Raw genomic sequence first — 15,158 nt, forward strand, 5'->3', positions numbered from 1 at the left:
CGTAATCAAATACGACTTCTTTAGAACGCACGAGTTACTCGGTAAGGGACGAGCTCTAGTAACATTGGCGTAAACTCTTTTCATTTAATACTCGTAGATATATGGATACAGTTAATTCATGAATACAGAAGGATTTGTGTTATATATATTAGAAGTCTATTTATTATTTTTGAGTATCTTCTAAACCGTTAATAAATTAGATAGTAGCTTTATCTCGAAGCGTTGCTCGCGTTACTAATGCGATAATAACACTCGGGAATTTTGCCACTGTAGGGAGACGAGCATACAGCCTGATTCTAAAAAGTTGACATCAACTATGCTAGGGGTCAAACAAGCCACTGACTACTGTTCCAATGGGCAATCGGTAGACAGTGGTAACAATACGCTATACTCGCTACAAATTAGGAATAAATAATTGCAATCGGATTAAAAATCGTCCTATTTTGGATTTGAAGTCGGACAATATGTTTTTTCGTAATGAAAATACCACTGACATTTTGGACCATAGTAAAAAAAATTAGTTTTAGTTTCGGAGGCCAAACGAAAAAAAAAACCATGAACAAAACGGCTTTAATCCGTTTTCGGAATAGCAAAATTTTCACGGCGCCGTGAATATTGAAAACCGTGGCCGAAAAAAGGGTTAAAATAAAAACGCCACCAGCCAGGTGTCCACTGGAAAGGAAACACTAGTTTTTAATTGGAAATCTGTCTAGGGCGACGCGGACGCGGACTAAAGCTTCGGGGCAGACAAATTGATACTTTACCCGCACTCCGTACTGTTAGTCGTCATGTTGCTCGCTCCGAGCATTTCAATTTTGAAATAATTTTTACGTTAAAATACATCTTGTAAAAATGAATATTTAAAAAAAAAAATATTAAAAAAATAAATAAAAAAAAAGACATGCCCGCTGAGTTTCTTGCCAGTTCTTCTCAGGACGGAGGCTAGTTTTTGTAAATTGGCGGTAGTCCTTTTTGACGTTCAACAAGTATGTACTTTCGTTTATGTTAAATAAAAAAAATGTTTGACTTTTGACTTTTTTATGACGTGATGAAAAAATACTCTCCGATCAGGTTTTATATTTCTGTCGTTACTGACGCGAAAAGTCTCAGATAACGTCATCGTACTAGAAACTGAAAATTATTTTTTTTTCTCAGTAAGATGTGTGGAGATTACAGGCGGTAGGACCTCTTGTAAAACCGCACGGCTAGGTACCACCACCCTCCATATTTCTGCCGTGAAGCAGTAATGCGTTTTTGTTTGAAGGGTGGGGCAGCCTTTGTAACTATACTGAGACCTTAGAGCTTATATCTCAAGGTGGGTGGCGCATTTACGTTGTAGATGTCTATGGGCTCCAGTAACCACTAAACACCTCGTGAGCCAGCCCATCAATCTAAGCAATAAAAAAAGGTTACAGTACATTGCGCTCATACAGAAAATGACATTGATAAAGGTGTTGCTTGCTGTAATTATTTTTGTATGCTAATTAATTATCCTCGAAGATTTCTTCCAACTTCTTAATATTAAATCAATGAATAATATCAGTTTTTTTTTATTTGCATGAAATACTAAGAACGCTTTTGGTACCACCATTCTGCCCCTATCATATATTTAGTTATCATTGTAGGAAAACGCGTATCCGCCCCACCTAGCAAAGAACAGAACTGCTCAAGGACATCAGCAATGCCAGTGTCAGACCCAAGCCACTGCCTACCGATTGCTCATTCGAACAGTAGTCAGTGGCTTGGTTGACCCATAGCATAGTTGATGTCCAAGCACGATGTTAACTATTTAGAATCAGGCCGTATGCTCGTCGGCCTATAGTGGCAATAAAAAATCTAATCTAATTTATTAACGGTTTAGAATATACTCAAAAATAATAAATAGACTTATAATGTATATAACACAAATCCTTCTATATTAATGAATTATCTGTATACATATATCTACGAGTATTAAATGAAAAGAGTTTACGCCAATGTTACTAGAACTTGGCCCAACCAAGCCCCTCTCTACCGCCAGACTATACTTAAAAGCTTACTACTACATGGGAAAACCATTTCCGATTTGCCTCCTATAAAGCCACATTCAACAACAAGCATATACCCTAGTACCGGATATATTTAGCCATGATAGCCATTTGAAGTCGTCGTGGCCTAAAGGATAAGACGTCCGGTGCATTCGTTGTTGCGATGCACCGGTGTTCGAATCTCGCAGGCGGGTACCAATTTTTCGAATGAAATACGTACTTAACAAATGTTCACGATTGACTTCCACGGTGAAGGAATAACATCGTGTAATAAAAATCAAACCCGCAAAATTATAATTTGCGTAATCACTGGTGGTAGGACCTATTGTGAGTCCGCACGGGTAGGTACCACCGCCCTGCCTATTTCTGCCGTGAAGCAGTAATGCGTTTCGGTTTGAAGGGTGGGGTAGCCGTTGTAACTATACTGAGACCTTAGAACTTATATCTCAAGGTGGGTGGCGCATTTACGTTGTAGATGTCTATGGGCTCCAGTAACCACTTAACACCAGGTGGGCTGTGAGCTCGTCCACCAATCTAAGCAATAAAAAAAAAAAAAAAAAAAAAAAAAAAATGATACTGACTCCGACCGGGAATCGCGGTCACTAATTGACCATGTCGTGATACCTCATCTATCCCCATGGTTGTCGTAAAAAAACATCTGACAAATTCATCGTAGAATGGGCGACAGCGTTCTTTGAATATTGTTACGCCGGTAAGAGTAACGCCATCTGTTGCCGAATAGTCGAACGAATATCGAAGGATCTAGTAGCATCTAAAACGCTCGAGAAGTACAACGCCATCTATTGTTAGATAGGGGAAACACACAATTTTGTGGAATATTCTCGACGACTATAAAAGCGTTGCAGAGATGGCACGCAGTCAGTCAGGAATCGGATCTACTCGAAGCGAAACAGCGAACGGATCACCTGAAGCGAAGCGGAAAAAGCGAATTGAGAATTTTAAAGTGTTCTAAGTGCTAATACAGTTTTAAGTTGTACCTTGAATGCGCCAATTAACAACCATGTATGTAGCAACAGTAGAAGATTAAAAGCGGCAATGTCAGCCCGAAATAGAATGAAATGGTAAAATCTAGCAGATTAAAACGTTCGCGCCCAAACAGCAATAACTCCGACGGAAGCAAAACGAAACGTTGATTTTGGCAAAAAAAAACTCCCATTTATTTCTCTTTCAGGTAAGTATTCATTAATCAAACGTTGAGAAAAACACGGAAAATATAAAAAATAATGAGAAACTCGGATCGCAGTCGAGAGCGCGGCGGCCATCTTTTAAACAAAGTGACAGTGTTGACTTCAAATAATTAATAAATAACCTTTATATTGCGTGTGGCTGAACGCTTTACTTTTTTTGAAAGGTGCTTTGTTAGAGACAGTTTTTATTAACGTTAAATTCTTAATCTAGGTAAAATATGTCTATCTAACTTGCTAACTAGTCTAAATGGGGAAATTTTGGCGGAAACGAGAGCAGCGAAGTTATGTGAATTGGTTTATCTTGTTGATTTATGTTTCTTCAGTATGGAGGGTAGAAGCAAGGAACACAATCTCAGTGTATTAAAAAGTGCCCGCTGAATGGGTGCCAATTAAGTTGGCGGTAGTGTATCAAGTGGTTTAGGAGTAGGATACTAAATTAAGAAGGAAAGAAACAATTTCTACGTAATAATAAAAATAAATAGTTTAGATTTTATTGCATATTTATTAACTACACAAATCACGAAAAATATTACAATGTTCAACCCAGCATAATTCATTCTATTTAAAAGTGTTCTTTTCATATAATTTCCACTTTCCACACTAGCGCTATTTCGATGAGTTTTCCAACAACAGCTCGCTGTTTACAGTTGGACACTTCTTCAGCTTGTCCCCTATACAATATGGTGCTCCTTACTTCCATCCTCCATATTCTTCAGATTTCAACTTGTAATAATAATGACTTATTAACATTAACAACGCTTATCTTTATTTTCATCAAACCTTTATGACTACAAATTGTAGTCTACAATATGCACTTATTATTAACTATATACCTACGACATACAATATAAAAAACGTAATTTAGTTGTTCTCGAATAATACTAGACTTTTTCAGCTTCAAGCCAAATAAAAGCAAGAGGAACTTTATAAACGTAAAGAAAGCCTATTATGCCTCAGTGATTACGTAACACGCATATTAAACATTCACCAACAGACTATAGACGTCTTATGAGAAACATTCTTTATTTTGCGGTAAATTATTTTCAGAACGCTGCCTCTCGAGAACGGGTAAAGAAAAACCGTTCTTTATTTTTCTTATTGTTGAACCACGTTAGAACAAACTTTAAATGCGGGTCTATCCTGTGAGTTAAACGTGCAAGGAGTTAGGATAAGGTTTTTTTTTAATTTAGCAGATCAGCCATTTTGAATTAGAACATGAACAGGGTCTGGCATAGGGCATTTCTGTCGAAGCTACCATCTTACGGAATCCCCGAGGGTCTCTGCAAGTGGATCGCTAGCTTTTTGGATGGGCGGAGCATCACGGTCGTTGTAGACGGTGACTGTTCTGATACCATGACCATTAACGCTGGCGTTCCACAAGGTTCGGTGCTCTCCCTCACGCTTTTCATCCTGTATATCAATGACATGCTGTCTATTGATGGCATGCATTGCTATGCGGATGACAGCACGGGGGATGCGCGATATATCGGCCATCAGAGTCTCTCTCGAAGCGTGGTGCAAGAGAGACGATCAAAACTTGTGTCTGAAGTGGAGAACTCTCTAGGGCGAGTCTCCAAATGGGGTGAATTGAACTTGGTTCAATTCAACCCGTTAAAGACACAAGTTTGCGCGTTCACTGCGAAGAAGGACCCCTTTGTCATGGCGCCGCAATTCCAAGGAATATCCCTGCAACCTTCCGAGAGTATTGAGATACTTGGGGTCGACATTTCGAGCGATGTCCAGTTTCGGATTCATTTGGAAGGCAAAGCCAAGTTGACCAAGCCAAGTCCAAAATGCTGGGAGTCCTCAACAGAGCGAAGCGGTACTTCACGCCTGGACAAAGGCTTTTGCTTTATAAAGCACAAGTCCGGCCTCGCGTGGAGTACTGCTCCCATCTCTGAGCCGGGGCTCCCAAATACCAGCTTCTTCCATTTGACTCCATACAGAGGAGGGCCGTTCGGATTGTCGATAATCCCATTCTCACGGATCATTTGGAGCCTCTGGGTCTGCGGAGGGACTTCGGTTCCCTCTGTATTTTGTACCGTATGTTCCATGGGGAGTGCTCTGAGGAATTGTTTGAGATGATACCGGCATCTCGTTTTTACCATCGCACCGCCCGCCACCGGAGTAGAGTTCATCCATACTACCTGGAGCCACTGCGGTCATCCACAGTGCGTTTCCAGAGGTATTTTTTGCCACGTACCATCCGGCTATGGAATGAGCTCCCCTCCACGGTGTTTCCCGAGCGCTATGACATGTCCTTCTTCAAACGAGGCTTGTGGAGAGTATTAAGTGGTAGGCAGCGGCTTGGCTCTGCCCCTGGCATTGCTGAAGTCCATGGGCGACGGTAACCACTCACCATCAGGTGGACCGTATGCTCGTCTGCCTATAAAGGCTATAAAAAAAATAAAAAAAATAAAAAATAAAATAAAAAAAGATGAAAATATGAGGTTAATACTATACATACTGATAACCAGGAAATTACCACAGGATCCGAGACATATATAGTATAAGTATTCAAACCTTCTAATTAATTGACGGATAACAGTCCCGCTAAATTCTTCCAACCTTGAAACATTGATGGTCACTCTGATGAAGTTCCAGAAAGAAATTGGAACTGTGCCAATAAAAATCTTAACAAAAGCACAAATTTCCTAGACACGTTCGTTACATTACAAATGAAACAGCCTTCCTATAAATATCTCACGGTAGATAGCTGGAATCCGATATCAATGAAGCGAAGCACTTTAGTTAATGTAGACTCCGCCTATACGTAGGGAGGTGTGTTTGTTGTTTAGCTTCAATTGGGTCAAATCTTGTCTTGTAGCAATTTATGAAATATAATTTGTACTAAATATACGTTAAATTGACTTTTGGTAATTGATAATGAGGCTGGTAAGAGAGTTTTGACTATGAATGTGCAAGGCTTTAGAGGAAGAGGTAGACCGAAGAAGAAATGGATAGATTGCGTGAAAGACGATATGTGTAAGAGGGGAGTGAGTGATGAAATGGTATATGATAGAGGAGTATGGAAGAAAAAACATGTGGCGCCGACCCCAGGTGACTGGGAGAAGGGCAGGAGAATGATGATATGTTAAATTGACTTTTCATATACTGAAATTATATGAGATAAGCAGTAGGTAGCGGCTTGGCTCTGCCCCTGGCATTGCTGAAGTCCATGGGCGACGGTAACCACTCACCATCAGGTGGGCCGTATGCTCGTCTGCCCATAAAGGCAATAAAAAAATAAATAAAAAAAAATCTTAGTTACCAATTGGTTAATTGATGTGATTATACATTTGCCATGGGGTAAGTCCATGGCCTGACAAGCATCAACTGTCTCTGTCGTGAACCAATCATGCGTTCCAATTTGATAAGTGGGAGAGCCCTTAGTATACTTTTGACATTTTTACCTCAACATGCTTCCGGGTGGGTGACATTATTCACATTGCGATATCTATGACTTCGAGTAACCACTCAACACGAGACGAGTCGTGAGCTAATTCAGCAGTCTAAAAAATCTTCCATCACGGATACTGGTTAAGCGGTTACCGGAACCAATAGTTGACACCGTGCGAATGTAACTATGAACTAATTGTATTCAAACAGTGATTCTTTGTAGGAGTTAGCCCACTGAGTTTCTAGCCGGATCTTCTCAGTGGGTCGCGTTTCCGATCCGCAAGTAGATTCTGCGAAGCACTGCTCTTGCTAGGACCAGTGCTAACAATACCTCCGGCTTGAACACCGAGAGCTCACCTACACGCTAAGATAACACTGATATAGCCTCTCAAGGCTACCAACATAGGTAGGAAAAAAAGAACGCATTTTTGCTTCACAGCAGAAATACACCTGCAAGAAATTAAGGAAAGAGTTCACTAAGTAATGAGGCTACTATAGACCAACAATAAAAACGAAGGATCAAGGCTGTATACCCTTAACTTCTTTATCAACAGTCCAATTAAAAATTATCATTTAAGATCCGTGAGTTTGATAATATCTGAACAATTTGCTGGAATCTGGACTTATGCTTAAAAAGAAGCAATCATTTCACCTTTTTTTTTGCTGACCATTCACAATTTGCAGTACTCGTGATGCACTTAGCATTTTTATAAACATAGATTTAAACACATGCATGATTATCCTAAGTACAGTGTTTCTCAAACTGGCAACATCTTGCATAGCCCCGCCGAGCCCGAGGGAGTTCCTAACAACCTAAAAAAGATTATACCAAACATTATTACACAATCACAAGTAACTGCGGAAATGAGAACGTAACACAACATGACGTGTTTAATTAAAACCATACAAGTAAATGAGGTCTTTGACCTTTGCATTAATACAAACACGTAGAACGAATATCACTTAATTATGATCATAAGTATGAGAAACACGCCGAATGCCAATATTATGTTCTAGTTTAAGTTAATTTATAGTTTTCTTACCTTTATGATTATCATTTTACGTTTAGTTCAATAAGTTAAAATCTAGCAGCAACAAAGGCTTATTTATTTATTTTATAAGAAATAAGATTTGTGATAGTGCCATTCTTAATAGTTTGATTTTGGTTTTATTTATATTTAGGTACATATAAGTTTATCGTCTGGTTTTACGAGTAGTAGCTAAGTCACGCGAACGTATTGGTGGCCTTCTTAAAGCTCCATAATGGGTGTGACTTGGACACGGAGGATCACACGCTCGGGGTCTGCCCACAGGAGGGTCAAATTCTTTTTTTATGTTTGAGAGATTACTGATGGCCCGGAGGCCTTTCCCGTTTTACAAGGGCAGGTGGGCGAGCAAGGGCTCAGCCAAGAGGGGTGGGATTTGCTAACAACTGTCTGAGCGCCATTTTTGCCATTCGTGACAGACGGTGCTAATGCGAGAGCACTACCTTATAGAAGTAGGGGGTTGGGCGTGAGATGGAACGATCATCTCTTTCCGCAACACGTTGCCGTTGACCCAGAGGCCATGGTAGAGATTGCACCTAAATCCCGTTCGAAGCTGGTCTACTTAACCCCAGCCAAGTTGTTAAGCGAAATGAGGCTTTAATCGGTTCAACTCCGCCATATGTCGCCTACCACCCTCAATGTGTGCGGCGGATTGCTGGCAATTTCCTGTTGATGCCAAAAAAGAAAACCTTCTTGGTATAGTGGCCATTTTTATTTACTTTGGCCTGCGAGCATTTTAAACGATAAAATTGGTAAATTTGCTAAAAAAAACTACTATTATGCATTTCAAATAACTATTTTTGGGGACTGCCAGATTTGTTTTTAAGTTTCAATCGCATTTTTTTCTGACTGTAGACATGTTACGAATCACGTCAAAAATAAAGAAAGGTATGTGGCATGAATGGGAAAAGTACGCTACCTCGTCCCGAGCACTTTTTTTATTTTTTTATTTTTTTTTATTGCGTAGATGGGTGGACGAGCTCACAGCCCACCTGATGTTAAGTGGTTACTGGAGCCCATAGACATCTACAACGTAGACGCGCCACCCTCCTTGAGATACAAGTTCTAAAATCTCAGTATAGTTACAACGGCTACCCCACCCTTCAAACCGAAACGCATTACTGCTTCACGGCAGAAATAAGCAGGGCGGTGGTACCTATCCGCGCGGACTCACAAGAGGTCCTACCACCAGTAATTACGCAAATTATAATTTTGCGGGTTTGATTTTTATTACACGATGTTATTCCTTCACCGTGGAAGTCAATCGTGAACATTTGTTGAGTACATATTTCATTAGAAAAATTGGTACCCGCCTGCGGGATTCGAACACCGGTGCATCGCTTCAACACGAATGCACCGGACGTCTTATCCTTTAGGCCACGACGACGACACTTTTAATGAGCGGTCAGTAAAATCGTTAATAGTATAATTTGTTACTGTTGAATACTAATGACGAAATATGGACTATAATTACCAATTTAAAAAGGCAGTGAACGCCTCATATGCTGTGTACATATACCGTGAACGTATACTGTAATCGAATAGAAAGACTCACTCACTCATAGAAGCATCGAAAGGTATAACATACACGCAATTCTTGTACATACAAAGGAGTCGTGGGCGGTGGCGTCGGAGGTATAGCGGTATACGAAGCTATTAAACTGCCGCCAAGGTGCGTCAAAAGGTATTACCCACCAAAAAAACTTAATTCATAGACTTCAAACTGCGGCCACCTACCTATGTGTGATCTATTGAGAATCGCTGGGTCACGTTAGACGCAGGTGGCAACGGACCGGACGTACTGTGTGCTTAGTGCGAGCTTCTTAACGTTCTCGATGGCGTAAAAGTTAAGCCAATTTTGTATGCAATTGGAACAGCGCCCCTAACGGCAAATGTACGCAAATGATCCCATTCCATACAAATATAAGTTAACTTTTACGCTATCGAGAACGTTAAAAAACTTGCACTAAGTACACTGGACACCAGTTGGAGACGCCTCTGTTCAGCAGTGGACATTCCCACCACCTCCCATGGTCCCACCAACCTTGCGGTTATTAGGACCGAAGCATGAACTTCACGGCACCAAGGTACCGATCGGTTCTACAAACTAACACCGTCCCCTTCACTCCACTAGCATTCTCCCCGTTCTGGGGCTGCTAACATCAGTGGACAGTGGACAGGCTGAGATGATGATAGGCATACTGTTCACTTTAATCTAGATATCGTCTAGAATCTTCTGATCGTATTGCGGATATAAGCCACAACCTATCTCTGCCGATTATAATCAGTCACGCATTCCAGTTTGAAGGAAAGATCAATGTTTATTATAAACGAGATTTCAGCCTTGAGGTTCTAAGCGAGTACCATCTACCGCCAGGTACTGACGTTTTAAGTCTGTAGACTTTGCTAACGTCGCAATACGAAGTGTGCCGAAAACTTACATCAAAAAATTTACTAACGTCAAAAACGAAGTGTTAAGGGGTGTTGCAAGCTGCACGAAGCCACGACTTTTTTTCGTCAAAAATTTATTCATCGCACAAACATTATATTCTATTTAAATAAACAGAAAATAAAGATTCCTTTTTTTTTCAACAACTGACATCTTACTTTAAAAAATCATTAAATCCATTTTATATTTTTTTAAATCTTAATATACTTACTAGGATTTAATCTTCTAAATAAATATCATGTTATTTTAATGAAATATTGAATTACATCAGTGAGAATTTTATAAGAATGGCCTGTCTCGAGCGCATGTCCTCAACAATTTATTTCACATGTCTTCTTTGTTCTGCTATAGACTAATATTTGAAACACTTCTATCGAACTATTCTATTTCTATTTCAGTTAACATTTCGCCTGTTAACAAACGGATAAGATAGCTGGAATTAACCATCAGCAAGATTATAACTGCAACTAATATTTTTCTAACATAAATTCTACAAAACCATACAACAATATAATATATATTATTATTAGTTCCTGGGTATTTGTACATAAAAAAAATATATTTCGATATAAATTTGTATAATAAATAAAATCATCATACGAATATTATAATATTAAAACAAATTAATCTGGATTCTAGATAAAACTGTGGCTAAAATGGACGTATATTAGATTAGAATGAACAACCACATAATTTTTGTTTCAAGTTGATGTTCCGGGTCGTCTACATCTAACGCTCTTAAAGTTCTTGATGGAAATGAAACTAATACAATTCAATACAAAGTTTGAACGAAGATAAGTAACAGCAAACAAACAAACAAAATATATATTCTTAAATGCTTGAAACCGTTGCGCATATAAGGAACACCTAAAAACTCTAAAGACAACAGTCATCGGCAAATTTAATTTCTCTGCATTCGAACTACCAAATATCTTTTTACGCTTGAAATTCTTATTAGTCGGAACATTGTCTATTTCACCCAAAGTTTTCTAGTGTAGCCAGTCTCAAAGTTTATCTATAGACCTCTTTACTAAAACTCCTGAAAATCAATTCAAAATAAAAACGAAATAACGCAATGCAGTAAATACGTACTTACGTAATTAAAAAGGCTCGCTTAAAACAAATCAACACTGGCTTCAAAACTTAATAAAAACTACAAATAGATAACGTATTGTTTCGCGCTATATAAAGAAAACAACAACAATGAAATTCGTTTGGATATTGCACTTCGGAAAAAGATCGCGTATTTTTGCGCATTCGTGAGGCGATAGGAGCGTCCTCTGTGCGACTTTGACGCGAACTGGCGATTTTCACGACGCCGCTGGGGGTGGAAACAGGGTGAAACGAGGGCGGTAATTCGGGTTGTCTGATGCGAGAAGTTTTCGAAATTTCGCTGTAACATTTTAAACGGTCAGCCGAGAATACAGATAATGATCGTGGTATTGTTATACATCAAATAAACTTCTATTAGTTTCTATACAACCCGATGAATCAGACAGCGATAAGGTTTTTTTTTTTATCGCCCTTGTAGGAAGACGAGCATACGGCCCACCTGATGGTGAGTGGTTACCGTCGCCCATGGGCTTCAGCAACGCCAGGGGCAGAGCCAAGCCGCTGCCTACCGCTTAATATTTAATAGTAATAATTATTATATGGGTGAAACACGTTTTTTTTTTGTTTCATTACTTGGTTGGCGTACTATTTTTATTACTTAAATAAATAACTTAATCAGAAAAAGTCAGAGTCGAAATTCGGTTGATGTTTCGTGAATTGCTTGAATTCTACAACAGCTAATTCTACATTACATTGTATTTATGTATTATCCTTTTGCTCGTAATAGAATAAAGTAAATAAATTGAGTGAGTGTGCTATACAATCAATGGTATTACTAAGAAATAAGAAGCGCGGAAATACGCGCGGACTCTCAAGAGGTCCTACCACCAGTATTTGTCGCGGTTTGTGTATATTTAATAAGAGAATACTTCGTAGATGACTTTTTAAAGTCTGTCCGCTGACTTTATTACGAGAAATTATTCGAAACTTCGAAAATAATATAATTACACCAAAAAAGATGTGTGGTGTCGTGGGACACCGGATAGGAACGAAGTTCGATATAAAAAAAAAAAAAAAGAATTACGAGAAAAAAATCGCGCGGTGAATTATCGCTAGGCGGAAAACAAGGCCTTATTCCACGGACTTTTTCTTGCGGTTTTTACTATCACATTTTTTTCAGTTCGGTCGCGCAGCAAAATCCCTATCTCCTCCAAGCCTGCCGTAAGCAACTTCGTTCCAAAAACACTGTGATAAAACCCTAAATAAGCCTTTAAATATTAAAATTTGAATTAAAAAAATTTGTTTGGACGAACATTAATTCCGATAAAACTTATTTAGTCTTTTAAGAGACACATAGTACTAGAATAATAAAATTCCGTGCAATTCTCGCAAGTTTCACTCAGCTAGTAACCCCCAGACACAGAGGCAACGTGAATGGACACGCAACACGATGGCTCACAGTCAGTAGATCACAGAAACTCACCCCCGTTCGCAATGAATTTCACCCCAATTACGTTGTGTTTCTCTTTTAATGTTTTGTTTTAACTATCTTAATGAATGAAAAGCTACATAATTCTCTTCAAGTCTGTTTAAGTGGAAGATTTTTTTATTTTAGGATAATTTAAGCATCATCGCCTAAAGGATAAGACGTCCGGTATACTCGTGTTGAGCGATGCACCGGTGTTCAAATCCCGCAGGCGGGTACCAATTTTTCTAATGAAATACGTACTCGACAAATGTTCACGATTGACTTCCACGGTGAAGGAATAACATCATGTAATATAAAAATCAAACCCCAAAAATTTTAATTTTAATTACTGGTGGTAGAACCTCTTGTGAGTCCACACGGGTAGGTACCACCACCCTGCCTATTTCTGCCGTGAAGCAGTAATGCGTTTCGGTTTGAAAGGCGGGGCAGCCGTTATAACCATACTTGAGATCTTAGAACTTATATCTCAAGGTGGGTGGTGCATTTACGTTGTAAATGTCTATGGGCTCTAGTAACCACTTAACATCAGGTGGGCTACGAGCTCGTCCAGCCGTATAAGCAAAAAAATTAATTTTAAAAATGCATCCGAATAATTTTGATTATTTTATGAGATTATCAAAGTTATACTGAAAAGTACAATCGATAGATTTAAATAAGTAAAATCCAATCATTTCGCAGATCAGATTGGCAAAGAATATACCAGAGAATACCAGTAAATGCAGCCACCCACCTCGAGACATTTTTTCATAGTTTCAGTTTTATTAACCGCATTACTGTTTCAGGACAGAAATAGGCAGGCCATGTCTTTAAGGTAGACGTTAATATGCACTTATTTAACCTTTATATCAATAATTGTATAGTCTCTGGGCTCCGATAGCTACAACCAGGAGTGCCGGCGGTTCATCTGCTAACTATAATAATAAGAAGTAACGAAATTTTAAATTTAAAGGAAACTGAAATCACTGGTAATAAATAGCAAAATACCAAACTCATAATTAATTTTAAGTCCTTTTAAAATACTACCGAGGTTTATGTATATTCTGATAACTACAGTTGTATAATTAATAGATAAAATGACAAGAAAAACCCCCTACTAATATACCTATATATTTTTTCAATCCCTACACCGTAACTCCACGATCGATATTGTTTTTTTCACATCGATAATTTTGCGAAGAGTTCATTACTGTTCTAAATATAATACATTAAATTTAGACACTCAATATACCCATTTCTTATATAGATTCAAAATTAAACTGACAAGTAATACTCGTATAAGTAAACTTAAGTAAGCATCCTTGTGCGAGTAAAGCATAGTTCCCCTTCACCGATATGCATATTTTAAAATCGATAATGAATACTTCGCTAAATCCAGACAGGGCGACACGACGACCACGTGAGGGCGGGGAGCGAGACACCCCAGTTGAAACCCTCCCGCATTAAGTGCTTTGTTTCCCTGAGACCTGGACAAGTGACGCAATTATTTTTTTGACTGCATAGCTTCTATAGAGGCTGAAATAAAAACAATCGGTACAAGAACACTAGAACAATTTTTACACGCTTTTATTAGTTAAGAATTTTTTTTTGTATGTAATGGAATCTTTGAAAGTAATTTTCATGAAAACGTCAGATCAACTTGAAAATTTACACACGCATCAAGAATCATTGACAATAGAGTAGGTAATTTTATAATTTTTATGTCAATCAAAGACCGATCTTCTTCTTTTTCTTTGACTCCATCTTATACCACTAGGTGGGGTCGTCACAGCTAATTTTTCTTTCATGCTCTTCTAGCGGCGGTCAGCTCAACACTCACTCCTCTCTCTCTCACATATCGTCATTCACACACTCCATCCATGTCTTCTTCGGTCGAGCTCTTCCCTTGCACTACCTTACCTTGCTCTTACCTTGCACTACCAGGCACAGCAACAAACACAGCAGACAGTTCTTCCAAAAAGCCTACAGAAGTCTCAATAAACTCCCACTGTTTTACAGAGACGTTATTGCATTGGATCTCGTCGCTTTTTATTCCATATCATTCAATTATATCCCAATGAAATATATAATGATGAATGAAATATATATGAAATAATTATTAGATCAGCTTCCCTTTAAATGTAACGATATGTATTTATAATATTTATAAGGTTTTTGTAACCTCAACAATGGCATCTATTCTATTAGCCCACAGAGGTCCACTAAGCAAATTTTCATACTGTAAAAAGAAATTCATCAAATGAAAATGTAACTTGACTTGACTTCGACTAAACGAATGCTTTTTTAATAGATATTTCTCTGCAAACCGTTTCGTCTAGTTTTTCTTTTGTAATTTATATTAAAAATAATAACATATAATGGTATTGTTATTATCTTTTACCAGAAATAAACCAAAAATGATCCTAAAATGATAATTAAATAAAAGAATAGGCCACCGAGTTTGTTTCACCGGTTCTCAAGACTCTGACTATGTTTTTGAAACCGGAGGTA

At 38.5% G+C, this 15,158-nt stretch overlaps 1 protein-coding gene across 3 annotated transcripts in view; it reads right to left on the bottom strand.

Annotated features, from left to right (window-relative positions):
• gogo (thrombospondin-1 like protein golden goal) overlaps positions 1–11,456 on the bottom strand; it is a 253,296-nt gene extending 241,840 nt beyond the window's left edge. For 2 of the 3 annotated variants that reach the window (XM_089737382.1, XM_089737381.1), the window contains exon 1: positions 11,226–11,455. The gene's annotated coding sequence lies outside the window, so the exon portion shown is untranslated. Of the gene's footprint in view, positions 1–11,225 lie in introns of all 3 variants that reach the window. The other variant, XM_089737383.1, reaches the window with a different exon arrangement.
• Positions 11,457–15,158: the final 3,702 nt, after the last annotated feature.

This window comes from Bombyx mandarina, chromosome 23 (assembly GCF_030267445.1).
Source record: "Bombyx mandarina strain Sakado chromosome 23, ASM3026744v2".
Taxonomy (NCBI): domain Eukaryota; kingdom Metazoa; phylum Arthropoda; class Insecta; order Lepidoptera; family Bombycidae; genus Bombyx; species Bombyx mandarina.